We start from the raw sequence: 18,943 nt of genomic DNA, 5'->3' as shown, positions 1-18,943 counted from the left end.
TACAAGAAAAACCGAAAACAATAAAACATGAATTAATATGAATATGCAATAAATTTATAAAAGTTTATCAATAAGAAAATACAAACTTTAATACTTATAACTGCATACATACAAAGAAAACGTCACACTAACAATATACATACATAATAGAATAAATTAAGTTTATTATGGGAAAGCAAGGGAAAATAGGTAGTAAAAACTAATTTTTAAATGGGACAAAAAATTATATACCAAGATGTGTATCGGCCTTAATAACAAGCTGAACACCTTTGGGTGGCTTCCCTTTTCCAACAGAGATATCACTTTGGCACCAAAAAAAATGCCCTGGAGTTCAAACAAGCATGAGTGAGAAATCGCTTGGCTCGGTGTATACATCTATATTTACAAGCGGATTGAGAACAATATTGTTGGAGTTGACTATAGGTTTCCACAGGGTTGTGCAGCACTAGTATTTGCCCCGGGGTGGAATTAGTCTTTAACAAAAGTTTTGGTACTAATTTGGTAAACATAAACAATGGCTAGCGAAACGTAGGACCGCAACAGTGGAATAAGCACCAATTTTTTATTTCCTACTGGAACCCACAATAGGTCAAATAGCCTAACAACAAAATATTAAAAAATAAAGAATTTCTGTTTATGTGGAGTTTTTATTGATCAGCCAGGTCCACCTTACCAAATTTTATCTCTTTCCATGCAATACGAAATTTTGAAAGAAAAAGGTTTTCCCTTCAACGTTTAAAAAAAGAAGTACGGAAGTGATACCCAAGGCGTGCACCCAAGTAAATGTTATCATAAACTTCACGAAACAAAAAAAGCAAATGTTGGTTCCTCTCCCGAAAGTATTCGAGATTACCCTCAGGGGAGCGGGTGGGAGTTAAACATCCCGTTCTATCTACTTATATACGTAGTAAAAAGGCTATGAAAGCGCTAAGCTCTGCTACAGTGTGGTCCAGGGCTGCTTGTCATTTACTGACCTCGCTCGCATTGGAATCGAAGTAATTTTTGTTAAAAAAAATTTTTTTAGTATAAGGTAGCCAGGTATGATACAGTCACGCTGATCACTTGGCACAAACAGGAGCTAAGGTACTGCCTAATATGAGTCCATACCGTACGCCTAAATACCCAGCCAGCTATTTAACGTATGTAGGACATGTTGAATTATTCTAGGACGACGCGTAAAAAATCGCTTATGTTTTGAAAAATGCACAAATCACCAAATAATATCCAAAAATATCGAAAGAGGTCGAAAGTGATATCTAACCATCCCGAATGATACAAAAAATATTTACAAAAGTCGTGAAATGAGCCTGGAAGACTTCGTTCCAAATGGAACATTACATTCCCAGCTGAGTGCTTTCACATACATACATTTCTTCTACCAATTTTTCAGTTTTAAAGAATTCTAGAACTTTTTTAATTTTTGATACCGAAAAAGTAGGCGTGGCTATAATTTGATAGCGACCTATTTCAATACCGATATATTTTATGACCTGTGGCCGCCGTGGTGTGGCGGTAGCGTGCTCCGCCTACCACACCGAAGATGCACGTCTCCGGCAAAGCAACATCATAATTTTAGAAACAAGTTTTTTCCATTAGAAAAAGCTTTTCTAGCAGAGTCGCCCCTGGCAGTGATTTGGCAAGCACTCCGCGTATATTTCTGCCATGAAAAGCTTCTTAGTGAAAACTCATCTGCCTTCAAGATGCCGTTCGAAGTCGGCATAAAACATATAGGCCCCGTCCCGCCAATTTGTAGGAAAATTTAAAAAAAGAGCACGACGCAAATTGGAAGGGAAGCTCGGCCTAAAATCTCATTCGAAGTAATCGCACATTACATTTATTTATTTTATTTATATTCGTCAAAGACTGAACGACAACCAAGCGGACGAACATGGCCCACTCAAAATCTTTTTCGATGCTGATTATTTTTTATATAAATCTTTCGATCTTCGATTCTAGTTGGCTACTGAACATCGAAAATTGAATTTAGTATTATGACAGCTCATTGCTGTCGAAATTTTCGTTGTGTATCTTATATTGAATCGAATAGAAATTTGTTGTCGACGTTTTATTGAATTAGAAGAAAATTGTTTGAAATGTAAGTTTTTTGTGTTTTTTGTATGTGTACACGCTGGGTATAAAAATAACACAAAGTTCAATCTGCTGCGTGTTAATTTCGCGAGCTATATAGAGTTAAATAACATTTAGCCATTATATTAATGCGTACGTGTCATGTTTATTGATACACTTTCTTCACATAGAACTAACATATATATGTGAATATTATAAATCATAAACCCTCGTCAACACATTGAATCTTCAAATGTCAATAATTGCAGCAAAGTTTTAATGCAAAGATTTTATAATGCAAATTGTTGCAACCCAGACACCCACCTAGTGACCTGTACTTAGAACCCAACAATTATTTGCAATCAACATAAATACTTAGTTGTGTATTTATATGCATGTATTTATGTATGTCCATATGGATCAACTCCACCTAAGTATGTGTATAAACTCCTTTTGTGGTGTTGGTTTTCGCTGTCATGTGCCAGCAAACTTCAGTCAATGGTGCTTTGTGCTTTTCCATTTTCTATTTTTTTTTTTTTTTTTTTTTTTTGATACAACAACACTTGCAATGCTTTGACAAGACTTAGAATTATGATACAAAAGTGTTTGCTTCCGTTATTAAACGGTTCATTTGCTGCAAGCAGTTGAGGGTGGAGAAAGGGGAAAATGCTTATTTAATATGCGTGTTTGGTGCCACTAACCTGAACGACACATTTGTCCCTACTTGTACTATAGAACAAATGACAGGAAGACAAGGCGGCCACAACAGGTGCAACGATTCAAAGGTTTGAAATAAACTTAGGAACTGGCACTAACTTACCTGGCATACGAACATATGTACATACACATGAGCGCTGTTTGAGTTTATATATGAACTTTAAGTTTCCGTTGTACATTTTTAATTAATGTTAATAATTTTAGATTTTCTGCTCTAGCACTTTCTCAACCGATTTAGAGTTTTTGAGCTTAGTCGTAAGGTTTGCCACCTTTTAAATTCGTTTTGTATACCCAGGAGCTAGAATAACTCTTGCCAACAGGTGCTACTGTGGACTGAGTAGGCAATTGATAATTAAAGCCATCTCTCGTCAAAAAAATAACACTCTAAAAGTCGCTCGTCATACCTCTCCTAATCTATGTTCCAGAATAATGGACTGTGGCAAGAGAAAATGAGATTGCTCTTGGACTGTTCAGCGAATACAGATAGTTCAGCAAATCAAATCCCAAAGGCTTCGCTGACTAGGTCATGTAACGCGTATTGACGAAGACGCTCTGGCCAAGAAAGTATTTCGATCGACAAACGGTGCCTTAGTTTGAAAGCATAGAAAGTGGGATACCTCTACTGTGTTGGGAAAGGCAGTTATAGCGAAAAAGGGATAGCTGGCGTGAGGATGGGCAGAACAAAGTCTGCCGGTTACTCTAGTAAATATATAATAACATTATCGCAAAACGCTTTAAGCTGTATTAACAATGTAATCATGACGGCGGCCGCCGTGGTGTGGTGGTAGCGTGCTTCGCCCCCCATACCGAATATCATGATTTGGCAAACAATGTATTTCTGCCTGAAATGCTTCTCAGCAAAAATTCATCTGCCTTGCATTTTCCGTTCGAACATTTAGGTCCCGTCGCGCCAATTCGTAAGAAAAATTAAAAAGGAGAACGACGCAAATTGGAAAAGAAGCTCGACTAAAAGTGCCTTCGGAGGTTATCGCGCCTTGCATTTATTTATTCCATCATGACGATAAACCACACTTCTGAGCAAACACTTCTCAAGGATCAATACAATATATTTTTGATGGAACTTTGTACAAGTTATGGTCATATTAACGACCAAACTAACAGCAGTCTTGAAAACAACCCCGACGGTTGCATTGCATGCCATTCTGATTCCACCAGTAGACCTGATGACAAAGAAGATAGGGTTAACAACTGCAACGAGGCGAAAGGTGCCCAAATCGTAGACGCGACGATACACCTGTACACCGATGGTTCCAAAAAATGGAAGGAGGGCATAGGTGCGGTGTACTGTGTTGATGCGAAAAGAACAGATTCTACAAGCTGCCATATTACAGCAGTGTTTTTAAGGCGGAAGTAGTAGCCTTAACCAAAGCAGTAGAAACACTGCAAGAAAATAGCTTGAACTGCAACTGCGTCAACTTTTATATTGAATGTCAAGCAATAGTTAAGGCTATAATCTCGCAAAGCACAACATCTAAAAGTGTGTTAGAGTGTAAGCAATTCCTGCAAAGAATCGGAATAGGGAGAAGCGTAAATCTATATTGTATCCCAGGGTATATAGGAATAGATGGGAATGAAAAAACGGATGAGTTAGCTACAAAGCTTGTTCCGTAGACGTCCAGTTGCACACGATCGATCAAGGGGAAAAGGCGTGGACCCAAGCGTGTGGCTGTAAAGTGTAGAAGATTATGTGTAGGTATTACAACCTTAGACTAACAAAGTTGCTGCTATCATTAAAAACAGAGGACTGTAGACTCATGACAGGTATTCTGACTGAACACTGCCTTCTGGCGTCACAAGCTTTAAAATTGGGCCAAGTCGGTGATAGAAGATGTAGAAAGTACGGTTTGGAGGAGGAAATTATAGATCACGTTAGTGCTTGTGCCCTGCGATTGCAGTTATCTATTAGTTATCGACTGTCAGTTGAGGGCATTGTGAATTCCTACAAGTATGGAATATTTGAAAAAACATGTACAATAGTAAACAGCGCCGATCACCTGTTAAATGGCTGTTCGATTACTTAAAGCATTTTTTTATATATTTCGAAATGTTTGATTAACTGGCTGCTCATATTTTTTCTATAAACTAGATTTCGTAAATGAATATTAATATGTAATCTAATTTACTACAGACACATTTAAAAGTAAAATTGGTTTGAAACACAAATAGGCAATTCATATCAATCCAATTTATTTACAGTGAGCAAACAAACAAACCTTTATTCCATTCTCTGGCCATTCGTGGCAGACATTCTCCCTGTCAGCCTTATTTGACAGGTAGGTAAGGCAATGAAGAAATAGAAAGATTCTTTACTTGTAGGAATTCACAATGGTTAAGGGTAAGGCGGCTGCCGCGATGTGATGGTAGCGTGCTTCGCTTACCATACCGAACATCCCGGGTTCAAGCCACGGAAAAAACAACATCAAAAATTTAGAAACTAGTTTTTTTTTTAATTAGAAGAAAGCTTTTCTAAGCGGGGTCGCCATTCGGCAGTGTCAGGCAAGCACTCTGAGTGTATTTATGCCATGGAAAGCTCTCAGTGAAACCACATCTGCCTTGCAGATGCTGTTCGGATTCGGCATAAAACAAGTAGGTCACCTCCTGCTAATTCGTTGGCAAAATTAAAAACGTAGCACGACGCAAATCGGAAGAGAAGCTCGGCGACTTCGAAGGTTAGCGTGCCTTACATTTATTTATTTATCAAGGGCATCGAAAAATAATGAGCAAGAGTCAATTGTTTTCCGGTTTTCCTGTATTAACAATCGATTTTTGCTATTTACTCTAAAAAATATTCACATTTATCGATTTAACTCAAAACCAAATGAAGCTTACTGAAGGATTGCCACCCAGTTTCAGTTAAATTCTAGCTAAAGCAGGGGTGGTGAATACGTCCCTTAATGAAATAGTTACGCCGAAACTTCCGTCGTCTGAAAAATTAATTAAAGAGCAGTGTGCCAAATTTATCTGTGGGGTTTCTTGAGTTGTTAGTGGTTAATTTCGCGATGACAAAATTGTTTAAGATTTATCTGCTAACTAATTCGACTGTACTTTCTGATACCAATTACAAAATATTTTAAGGAAAAATTTCAGTCGTAATTATCGGTCGCCGACCGAAACTGAAACGGAAAAAACATTGATTTCTGGATTGTTCGCAAGCAGAATATATCAAAAGAAAAAGCCACCAAAGCACAACCCATTTCATCGTTTGTGATCGAAGTGTTCACTTGAGTTGCATTAGGTGCTATTCGAACACTTTTACATGTGCTCACTGTGTACCGAAATAAAAGCAATTCCTATTTTTCACTCAAATCGATTTGCGCATTGTTAAATGATTCCTGAGGTTTTTCAAGATTGCCAAAGCAAATTTTTTAGCAAATTTTTTAGCAAAACTAACTACACTATTTACAAACAAAAGAAGTAAGTTTTGATGAGTTTTCGGCCAAATCATTACCCCAACAATCCACTTTAATGCAAACAGTGCCACTATAATCTGTGTGCCAAGCGCAGCAGAGTATAAAAGCAGTCCACAAAAAAACTGATTGAACATTAAACAAAAAGTAACAAATCAAAGCACAATTGAGAAGCAACGAGAACGAAAGCATGAACTTGAAATTGCTTCCAGACAACAAGCAAATATTGGCCGTTGCTGCTTTTACTGTGGATGAGGTGAATGATGAGTTAAATATTTTTTTACGCTTTACATAAAATTTTTTTTTATTAGCCATTGTTTATAAAAATAGGTGGCAAAGTCTAGGCGCACATGCGCTGATGTAGATCATACTTCCAATATTCTTAATTATATTAAAGCAAAAAAAAATTCGTAATTGCTGAGGTGCAAATTTAATCGAACAAAAATATTTGATTTGCAAAATGAACGTTGCCAGCATATTAATCACTTATTTATGAACTATATTTTTCAATTTTTTATTGCAATTTTTTTAATTTTAGTTTTTGTACACATTAAAAGAAGCTTATAAAAATATTTCAAAATTACGCTACAGGCGATTAGTATGATACGTGATAATTGATTGACAGATAACGGTTTCAGTGGGATATACAGAACTAAATAATGTACACAACTAAATTTAAGATATTAATTAATGTGAGGGTCCACACCAACCCGAAACCATTGCATAAAGACTGTTTCAGATGGGTTCAATCTCAGAAATTTTGAAAAAAAGATTAAGCTTTTAATATCATTCTTATATAAAATTCATATAGTGAACCTCCATAAAAATCAATTTCTGAGTGGAAATTCGAAAACATCCTATATTAGAAATTTTTTTGTAACTATTCTGCCTAACGTCAAATATAATAACAAGTAAAAGTAAAATTAAAAGGAAAAGTTAAAGTTTGTTTTTGTGTTTCGTGGAAGGAGGATAAGCTTTATGCACTGACCGGGATGTTTAAGCCGCACAGCGAGACTCTCCGATCTACACACTAAAACCTAACCTCCCACGCGCTTAACATTACATCGGGTACGGGTGCGCGTTACGTGACCTCTATGGCTAATCTCACGCTAATGAGCTAGGCATCCGTCTTCTTGTTTACTGATAAGTATATACCTCACATACGTGCTGACCGTATCCCATCTAAGTTAAATTTAAAGTTAAAGTTAAAGTTCAAGTGAAAGTGAAAGTTAAAGTTAAAGTTAAAGCTAAAGTTAAAGTTAAAGCAAAAGTAAATATTTAAGTTAAAATTAAAGTTACAGCAAAAGTAAACATTTAAGTTAAACATTATGTAAATGTAAAATTAAACCGCGCTTGACTCAGCACAACTGAGTCAAAAAGAAAATCGTGCAATAACACTAAGCTAATAAATAACAAAAATTAAATGATGAGTTCACTACGCGCAAACTGCACAGTGCATATGTGTGGAATCTCCTCCAGAACAGAGGCCTGCAACCCAGAAACCCATACACATTTAGTACATGCTAAGATGTGAGATGCCTTAAGCTCCGCTTAATTATATATGTACGTACATATCTGTGGTTTCAAGCAATAAACGCCTAATTCCTTGCTTTTTACACGGGACTTAGGCTATTATTGCTTATGACCACAGATGTATACAATCATAGCGTCCGAGACAACAAACCACTTTGGCGATGTAAGTGAATGTCACCGTCTTCTTAAATGGAATAATAATCGTAAATAGACATAAAAAGCAACTTAATTGCAACTCAAGAAAACGCAACAGAAAATATACAAAATAAAATTACGAAAAATAAACATTATACGTAGACATATTTTTATGAAAGAATTAAGGAATATGGAATATAAAGAAGAAATTATGACAATGACGAGGGTCATTTCGAACGTGAATTACATATAATTAAATATGATATGTTGTACCTGTCTTCATATAAAAAACTAATATAAAAGTTCATATTTGCATTATAGTGCATAGTTTTTAGAAGCTGTATAAGTAAGTAGGTTTGTTAGTTCGTGCTGGTAAACTTTTCCGCCTTTATTTTATCAGAACTGTTAAATGTTTACTTTATCTTTGATTATTTCCTATCAGATATCGAAAAAGTTGACGTGGTTTTAATGGGCGAACGAGCGAATAGCTGAATCAATTATCTCTTTCAATGCTGATAATTTTACTATATGCAAGTCTATATCTATTTCTATTCCGTCATACCATTACAGCCTCCCGTTATACTCTTACATTTATAATACCCCATCTAGAAATACTATCAATCAATATTATAATGTCATACAAGTAATGGGGCTCCTTCTAGGGTCTTACTACATAAAATGAAATTTATGCGAATCAAATTTATGGGTCATATCGATCGAGATCTAAGAAATTTTGGAAATGTGAACAGTGTCAGCTGGCAAAATTTCCTCAACCCGAGATCAGTTCATAATTGTTTCGAGTTTATTAGCGCCTCAGAATCACTTCGAGATTTCGGTACTTCGTCGTTGTAAATTCGGAATCACTTCGTGTTAATTTCGGTACTACTTCTTTATCATTTTGTAGTTGTTTACAGGAACATTTTGGGGCTGCTGTCGAATTATTTTCGAGACATCTTCGGTATTGTTTGAGGACAATTGCATGGGTGATTTTGCAATAACTTGGGGACACCCTTTGCGGATTCATCATCATTATCATTTCAGGACTACTTCGGGTCTATCTCCGGAATATTTCGAGATTGTTGCCGGGATTGTTTTGGTACTACCCGCGATAACTTCGGGATCATGTCGGAATTTTTTCGGTATAAACTCGAAATTTTTTCTTATTTACTTCAGTACTATTTCCGGATCATTTCGGGGAGATCATTTCGGTGTTGCTGTCGGTTGTTTTGGAACTCCTTTCGGTATTATTTTCAACCTGGGGACCATTTCGGTATTCATCATCACCATTTCGGAACTATTTTGTATTTTTTGTATTTGTATTTGTATTTATTTATTTGAGTCTTTGAATTTATAGATTCTTACAGACTATATTATGCAAATTTTTACATTAATTTAATCCTAAGAAAAATAAGATCTTAGATTGTTAATTAAGGCAGCGTAAGGAAAAGTATAGTCAGCACCTGAGGAGTTAAAAAACATATTCAGATCAGCACAAGCCCTAGAAATGGGAGCATTTATACCATAAATAGTTCTAGAAAACCCAATTTTTAAGGGTTCAAACTGTCGGAGGTTTCTGCATGGTACATTAAACTGAATTTTATCAAGAAGTGATGGACAATCAACGGTCCCTGAAATTATGCCAATGACAAATGAGCAAGATAGAATGGATCGTCTATTTGCAAGCGTGTTTAGATCAATTAAAAGGCATCGACTACTTCTGGTTTATCTTCGAAACATTTAGGGACCATTTCGGGATTGTGCGGGTATAAAAAAATACTTTTCTTCCAATTTGCATCGTGCTGCTTTTAAAGTTTCCTTACAAATTACAATTGTCGACTCCGAAAGGCATCTGCAAGGCAGATGAGTTTTCACTGAGAAGCTTTCCATGGCAGAAATACTTTCGACCGGGCTTAGGCCTTTGTTAAGTTTTAAGTTCGGAGTTTTTCGGTTTCTTTTCGGAAATACCTATGGATCGGTAATTGTTTTCAGGACCATTTCGAGCTGTTGCCGGTTTATTTTAGACCTTTTTTCGGTATTATTTTTGAAGCATCACGGGGTCATTACGGTATTGTTTGCGTGCTCAACTCGAGGCTATTTGGTGATCATATCGTTACTATCAGGTCCGTGTTCGGTATCAATTCAAGATCATTTTGAAGCTGATATGACAGCCTATTCTCTCTTTTTTTTTGACAATTACGGGATTTTTTACGCGAGATCATTTTCCATTTAAAAAAAAAAACAAAATTTCTGGAAGAAGATAGCTTAAAAGATTTGAACGCAATGTCATACGTATTGCAGTACAGAGTCACTGCCTCGGCATGAACATTTTTTTTTGTGCAGTTTCGTAAAAGGAGTAAATGCTGCTGCGAGATTCTACGAGTGAACGACTCCTTTCTTCGCTGTTTGGCGAAGTGCTCACATTCGAAGAAGGTGTGGCGTACAGACTATTCTGGTTCTCAGCCTTACACATTCTGTGATCATGAAACATATAACAACTTTGACATAGACGAAGACAGCTTTGCCTTCTCTTTTATGTTAGTCTGCATTAGTAAATATTCGTTTATAATTTGTCTCGGTATGTATGTACATATGTATGTTAATAAGTGAGCTAGTTTTGTATACATACATACATACATACTTTGTACCGGAAATACCAATTTAGGTAAATGCGCTGCTAAAATTGTTTTTAGGATTTACGCGTAGTTATGTATGTATGGGAAGGGGGCATAAGCGATCCAGTCGGTGAAAGATTGTTACGGGCGCGGATTAAGAGTAACCACAAACGTGCCACAATGCCTGTTATTTGCCCCTAAGTAGACGTATAAATACATGCAAACATACACCCATACATACACCCTCATGTGTACAAAAAAAAATTTAAATCAACTCTACAACATCGTCGCATGTAGCGCATTAAGCGCGACAACAACAACACAATGACGTCGCTCCACAAATTGTTTTGGAAATCATCGAGGGGTTTCTTCAGTCGAGCGATACAATGCGACGCCACATGCGACAAGATCAAGTGGGTTAGAAGTATGTACTTGCAGACAAACAAACACACTTACACACCTATGTACATACAACAATTGGAGACAAAGTTTTATGGGGGACTGCATGCGAAATTAACTTGACATACGCGTAAAATAACAAAACTGATTTTTGGGCAGCCATCAACAACAAACATTAAATGCGAGTATGAAGGTGTGTGTGTGTATGTGGACAAAACCAAAGTAGCGCGTATTTTGCTTTTTTACTCTGGCAATAATAATAAAATTTTTTTGTCAATCTTTCTTGACTATGTTGATGAATACAAATCATGAACGCAAAATGAGAAAATTTACAAAAATTATGATTTATGAGTGCAAGTGGCTGGGGGGCAGGCAAAGGCAGTTGAGTTCACATTTTTTTCGCGAATGCGCGCCCAAATTAACCAGCTTTTGTTTAAAACTGTTTGACTACATATGAATTTATATTTGTACAGATCTAACTTGGTATGTCCTTAATTATTAAACTGCATATGTATGTAGTATGCACTTATTTAATAAAAAAAAAATTGCTTCCAAAACTAACTGCTTCGGTTGACATTGGAACAATTCCAATTTTAAATTTTTATGATCATTAGATTTGCCATTATTGCTGTTTTTATTTTTAGACCCAAGTCTGCTAAGTAAACAGCGTACGTATGTACATATATAAATTTTTTCATCTAGCTGTATATTAAAGGGGTTTGACAAATACAGATATATAGAGACTTATGCACATACATGTGATGTCCAGAGAGTGCTTAGATTATGTAGGGAACACTTCTCTGCTCTCCTAAATGGAGGCAGCGATTCACCGCGCAGAGATGAAGAACCCGATCCCGCAATCGATGATGATGGAATATATGTCCCCCCGCCCGATTATGACGAAGTTAGAATAGCAATAACCAGATTGAAAAACAACAAGGCCGTGGGCGCTGATGGATTGCCTGCGGAGCTATTCAAGTACGGCGGCGAGGAGTTGGTAAGGCGCATGCAGCAGCTTCTTAGCAAAATATGGGCGGACGAGTGCATGCCCGACGATTGGAATCTAAGTGTTCTTTGCCCAGTCCACAAGAAGGGGGATACTGCAAAATGCACCAACTATCGTGGAATAAGCCTTCTTAATATTGCATATAAGGTCCTTTCAAGTGTATTGTGCGAAAGATTGAAGCCCACCGTGAACCGGCTAATTGGACCTTATCAGTGCGGCTTCAGAACTGGTAAATCTACCATCGACCAGATTTTCACAATGCGCCAAATCTTGGAAAAAACCCGTGAAAAAAGAATCGACACACATCACCTCTTCGTCGACTTTAAAGCCGCCTTCGACAGCACGAGAAGGAGCTGCCTATATGCCGCTATGTCTGAATTTCGTTTCCCCGCAAAACTTATACGGCTGTGTAAAATGACGTTGAGCAACACTATCAGCTCAGTCAGAATTGGGAAGGACCTCTCCGAGCCGTTCGAAACTAAACGAGGTTTCAGACAGGGTGACCAAGACTTTGGGCTTATATTCGCTGCACTATGTTTCAATGTGTATAAAACATACATTAAGCTTTCTTCGATACACGCCTGTGGCATTACGGGAAAGACCATACGTCTTCCGGCAACAACTCTCTCGACGACTTCGAGGGACATCTAGTCTTTTTTGATACCTTTATGGTGAGGAGCAACATTTTCGGTGTGCCCAAACTAGATACGTCAGAGCTTGTGGCTTTGGTAAACCCATATAAGCTTTGCTGACAACTCGTTTTCGAACTATAGATATTCTCCAAGAATTGACATATCGTTAAAGTCGAGTCTATGGTTATTTACCAGGTTTTAAACCTCGAGGAGACAGCCAAGTAGGTTTGGGGATCTCTTTATGCTCAACTCTTGCATTTCAGATGATCATATTTCGACCCGTGGTGAAGTCAATTAACCTCAACCCGTTGGAAGATGTGAAATCATGAAATTAAAATTTTCCGATTGTACAAACATATAAGTACCCTCTTTTATGGCAGAGCAGCTATCGCATGTTGTTTAAGATCTACCATAAAAGGAATCTCTATCCATGACAGCGGCCCGCTATATCGACGCGTTGCCACATATGAACCTTATGTTGAAGACAAGACAGCTTACAATATCTCGAAAATACCTACATACTTATAATATTGTTCCAAAACTTTATTTATCTCTGACTTTGTTCATTTTTTAGTTAACTTAGGTCAAAACCAATCCAAAAACAAGTAAGGAAGGCTCAGTTCGGGTGTAAACGAACATTACATACCCAGCTGAGAACTTTGGAGACAAAATTGTCTTTTTCATGGATACACACAAATGGTAATACTAGAAAGTGGAGAATTTGCTTTTGCTATCTTTTTTCAGCTATCAATTCGTTTTATTCGAATATTTTTTTTCAATATGAAAATTTGGTTAAATTCGAACGCATTTCTTTATCATTTTTTTTTAAATCATCCCTGAAATATTTTCGAAGCGCTCCTAACTATGAGTCCGATAAGAGTATGAAATTGTAGACCAAGGGTGACGTTTTTTGGAACGATTTTCCTTCAGTCTTTGTCAAATAAGCGAATATAACCATGTAGGAAAATGAACCTAGGGTAACCCTGGAATGTGTTTGTATGACATGGGTATCAAATGAAAGGTTTTAATGAGTATTTTAAAAGGGAGTGCGCCTTAGTTCTATAGGTGGACGCCTTTTGCATATATCGCCATAAAAGTGGACCAGGGGTGACTCTAGAATGTGTTTGTACGATATGGGTATCAAATTGAAGGTATTTATGAGGGTTTTAAAAGGGAGTGGCCCTAAGTTGTATAAGTGAAGGCGTTTTCGCGACATCGACCAAAACGTGGACCAGGGTGACCCAGAACATAGTCTGTCTGGTACCACTAATTTATTATACTCAGTTGAGCAGAGCTCACAGAGTATATTAAGTTTGATTGGATAACGGTTGGTTGTACATATATAAAGGAATCGAGATAGATATAGACTTCCATATATCAAAATAATCAGGATCGAAAAAAAATTTGATTGAGCCATGTCCGTCCGTCCGTCCGCCCGTTAACACGATAACTTGAGTAAATTTTGAGGTATCTTGATGAAATTTGGTATGTAGGTTCCTGAGCACTCATCTCAGATCGCTATTTAAAATGAACTATATCGCACTATAACCACGCCCACTTTTTCGATATCGGAAATTTCGAAAAACCGAAAAAGTGCGATAATTCATTACAAAAGACAGATTAAGCGACGAAACTTGGTATATGAGTTGACCTTATAACGCAGAATAGAAAATTAGTAAAATTTTGGACAACGGGCGTGGCACCGCCCACTTTTAAAAGAAGGTAATTTAGAAGTTTTGTAAGCTGTAATTTGGCAGTCGTTGAAGATATCATGATGAAATTTGGCAGAAACGTTACTCCTATTACTATATGTACGCTTAATAAAAATTAGCAAAATCGGAGAAGGACCACGTCCACTTTTAAAAAAAATTTTTTTTTAAAGTAAAATTTTTACAAAAAAATTTAATATCTTTAGAGTATATAAGTAAATTATGTCAACATTCAACTCCAGTAATGATGTGGTGCAACAAAATACAAAAATAAAAGAAAATTTCAAAATGGGCGTGCCTCCGCCCTTTTTTATTTAATTTGTCTAGGATACTTTTAATACACAGTCGTCCGTCTGTCCTTCCGCATGGCCGTTAACACGATAACTTGAGCAAAAATCGACATATCTTTAATGAACTTAGTTCACGTGCTTACTTGAACTCACTTTATCTTGGTATGAAAAATAAACGAAATCCGACTATGACCACGCCCACTTTTTCGATATCGAAAATTACGAAAAATGAAAAAAATGCCATAATTCTATACCAAATACGAAAAAAGGGATGAAACATGGTAAGGTAATTGGATTGTTTTATTGACGCGAAATATAACTTTAGAAAAAACTTTATAAAGTGTTTGTGACACCTATCATATTATGTAGAATAAAATGAAAAAGTTCTGCAGGGCGAAATAAAAAACCCTTAAAATCTTGGCAGGTATTACATATATAAATAAATTAGCGGTATCCAACAGATAATGTTCTGGGTCACCCTGGTCCACATTTTGGTCGATATCTGGAAAACGCCTTCACATATACAACTACCACCACTCCCTTTTGAAACTCTCATTAATGCCTTTAATTTGATACCCATATCGTACAAACTCATTCTAGAGTCACCCCTGTCCACCTTTATGGCGATATCTCAAAAATGCGACCACCTATACAACAACCACCACTCCCTTTTAAAACCCTCATTAATACTTTTAATTTGATACCCATATCGTACAAACACATTCTAGAGCCACCCCTGGTCCACCTTTGTGGCTATATTTCGAAACGGCGTCCACCTATAGAAATAAGGCCCACTCCCTTTTAAAATACTCATTAACACCTTTCTTTTGATACCCATATTGTACAAACAAATTCTAGGGTCACCCCTGGTCCACCTTTATGGCGATATCTCGAAACGGCGTCCACCTATGGAATTAACTCCCTTTTAAAATACTCATTAACACCTTTCATTTGATACCCATATCGTACAAACGCATTCTAGAGTCAACCCTGATCCACCTTTACGGCTATATCCCTAAATGGCGTCCACCTATAGAACTATGGCCCACTCCCTCATAAAATACTCTTTAATGCTTTTCATTTGATACGCGTGTCATACAAACACATTCCAGGGTTTCCCTCGGTTCATTTTCCTACATGGTTATTTTCCCTTATGTTGTCACCATAGCTCTCAACTGAGTATGTAATGTCCGGTTACACCCGAACTTAACCTTCCTTACTTGTTTCATATTTGGTATAGAATTATGGCATTTTTTCCATTTTTCCTAATTTTCGATTTCGAAAAAGTGGGGCGTGGTCATAGTCGGATTTCGGCCATTTTTTACACCAATACAAAGTGAGTTCAGATAAGTACGTGAACTAAGTTTAGTAAAGATATATCGATTTTAGCTCAAGTTATCATGTTAACGGCCGAGCGGAAGGACAGACGGTCGACTGTGTATAAAAACTGGGCGTGGCTTAACCGATTTCGCCCATTTTCACAGAAAACAGTTAAAGTCATAAAGTCTATGCCCCTACCAAATTTCAAAAGGATTGGTTAATTTTTGTTCGACTTATGGCGTTAAAAGTATCCTAGACAAATTAAATGAAAAAGGGCGGAGCCACGCCCATTTTGAAATTTTCTTTTATGTTTGTATTTTGTTGTACCATAACATTACTGGAGTTGACTGTTGACATAATTTACTTATATACTGCAAAGTTATTCAATTTTTTTTTTAAATTTGACTTAAAATTTGTTTTTTTTAAAGCGGTCGTGTTCATCATCCGATTGTGTTAATTTTATTTAGAACACAGATAGTAATAGGAGTCACGTTCCTGCCAAATTTCATCATGATATCTTCAACGACTCACAGCTTGCAAAACTTTTAAATTATCTTCTTTTCTATTCTGCGTCATAAGTTCAGCCCACCAACCAAGTTTCATTGGTTTTTGGTATTTGGTAATGAATTATCGCACTTTTTCGGTTTTTCGAAATTTTTCGATATCGAAAAAGTGGGCGCGGTTATAGTCCGATTTCGTTCATTTTAAGTAGCGATCTGCGATGAGTATCCAGGAACTTACATAACAAATTTCATTAAGATACCTCAAAATTTACTCAAGTTATCGGTTTCACGGAAAGACGGACGATAGTACGGACGGGCGGACATGGCTAAATGAATTTCTTTTTCGCCCAGATTATTTTGATATATAAAAGTTTATATCTATCTCGATTAGTTTTTGTCGTTACGGTGTACCGTTATGCGAACAAAAATTAATATACTCTGTGAGCTCTGCTCAGCTGAATATAAACGCATGTATGTATGTATGTATACCTATATGCAATATACCATACCCATACAAGACAACTAACAACTAAAAAACTCATCAGAAACAAATCAGTTTGGCAAAAAATCAAACTCTTTAATTTAACTAAATAAAATTGTTGCTTGAAATCAATTGATTCGCTTTGCACAAATACGTTATAGAGCCAATAAAATTAATTAAACGAAGAAATAATAAACGGGCATTAGGGTGCTTCCAAAACAATTATTTTTGAAAAAGATTAAAACGGATAGTCAAATTTATTCAGCCGAAATTATTATTGTTACAGGAGCCAAAGACTACAATTATTCTGTTGAAATGGCTTTAAGCTCTCTATTTAAAAACTGAAATTTGTATATATACAAAGGTGATTCCAGAAACATTTACATGAATATAAAAAATAATAAACATGCCATAAAAACACAAACCGCAAACACGAATACCCATAGCCCGCGCTGGTCATCTGTTTGCTCTCACTGCATCTCGAATTAATTGGCAATGAAACGAAAGTGGAAAATTCTCAAAATTCAAAGACCTGAACGATTACAGCAAGCACATCAAATTGATGAAAAAACATTAAATGGGTAAAAATATGCCGAATGCTTTGAAGCGACCAGCTGATGAAGATAGCAATCAAAAGAGGTGCGACGTGTGTGTGGAGAAACTTGTTTGCTTGTTTACTAAGTTATTTATAAAACACATTAAGAGTCGCAATGCCACTGAAAATCTATAAAAAAAAAGACACTTAAGAATTTAAAGAAAACACATTCACACTACCAAATTAGTTTCTGCGTAGACGGAACCATTGGCACGAAAAAAATTGCTTTGAACCAAAAAATTAGAACAAATTTGTTAGCCAAGAATATTTTAGTAAAGTAGTGGGCGTAAAAGGGGCAGGAGAATGTTATGGTGGCTGTATTCGAATAAGTCAGACGTTGTTGAATTCATTATATTCATTACTTGTGACAATGACGAACATACATATGCTGCACATACATACAGACACGCACGTATTTGTCTACCACAATGAGACATCAGCTGATTTTGGCAGAATTTTTCTGAGCGATGTGATGCGTGGCACAGTGGGGTGGTAATCAAAAAAAGACATGAGTACCAAGCCCACTGAGTTAAAGGGTTTAGAATATACATATATATATATGGTAAGAGATCTCAATCTCAAGGTAAGGACATATTTTTTAGCGATGATGACCAAGAAAAACGTTTTTTGGGTTTTGATTCGAAGGCATATAAATGGTTCTTTCGAACACCTTAAGGCAAAGGATTATATCAGATGATTGGTTTTGTGATGGGTTGCGAAGAAACTACAAAAAGCATGCGATGGCTACTCCCGCCGCGACATCACGCTTAGCGCTCTTAACTGCAAGGTGAGCAAGTAAGGGGTCTTTGGTCTTTTCGTCGGAAAATTCTCAACGGTTTGATAATAACCGATTTTTCCGCGAGCGAAGTGGTCATCTGCAGTACCAGGTTTCAGCTTAAAATTATGCACCAATCTGAGTAGATGTCTTTTGGTCGAAAGGCCCGAAATCAAAGCGATCACATCGTGATCGGCGGCAGACATATCAACACTGTAGTGGATGTGTGCACGCTACGAGGTTCAAACGTCGACATCTAATTTTACTCTGCTCGACTGATGATGATTACTCTACTCGGCTGTCACAACTAAGAGCAGTCTTCGACCTGGCAATATAGTAAAGCAGTAGGAGTATTTTTATAACTCATTATGTACCGCCGCTGCGAACATCATGGAAACAAATGGTAAGTTGACGCATTGCCTCGGATGCAGAGATGGAAAATAGATGCTCTCTTGGAGGAATGAAAGGTTAGGCCGTATCAGTGGCGCATCTAGGATTTGGTACTGGGTAGAGGGCTTGAAATTTTTTCACTTTCAAATTTTGTTTTTGTTTTCCATGATGTGTTAAATAAATGCATACAGAATATAAAATGACATGACAAAACGAGGATTTTCAAAATTGAAAAAATTAAATAACTTACTAATAAAGTACAAGAAATTTTTCTGAAATGAAGTTCTTCTTTTATTCAGCACACTCGAGATAATGATATAACAACCATATAAAAATTGTCATAAAAACTTT

The 18,943-nt window shown here is 36.7% G+C and overlaps 1 protein-coding gene across 1 annotated transcript in view; it reads right to left on the bottom strand.

The window, feature by feature from the left end:
* Positions 1–18,943, bottom strand: part of stumps (DBB domain-containing protein stumps) — a 192,887-nt gene that overhangs the window by 149,567 nt on the left and 24,377 nt on the right. The window lies entirely within an intron of this gene.

This window comes from Eurosta solidaginis, chromosome 1 (genome assembly GCF_040869045.1).
Source record: "Eurosta solidaginis isolate ZX-2024a chromosome 1, ASM4086904v1, whole genome shotgun sequence".
Classification (NCBI taxonomy): Eukaryota; Metazoa; Arthropoda; class Insecta; order Diptera; family Tephritidae; genus Eurosta; species Eurosta solidaginis.
Note: the sequence above shows the minus strand (reverse complement) of the source record. Positions and strands in the feature narration are given on the sequence as shown.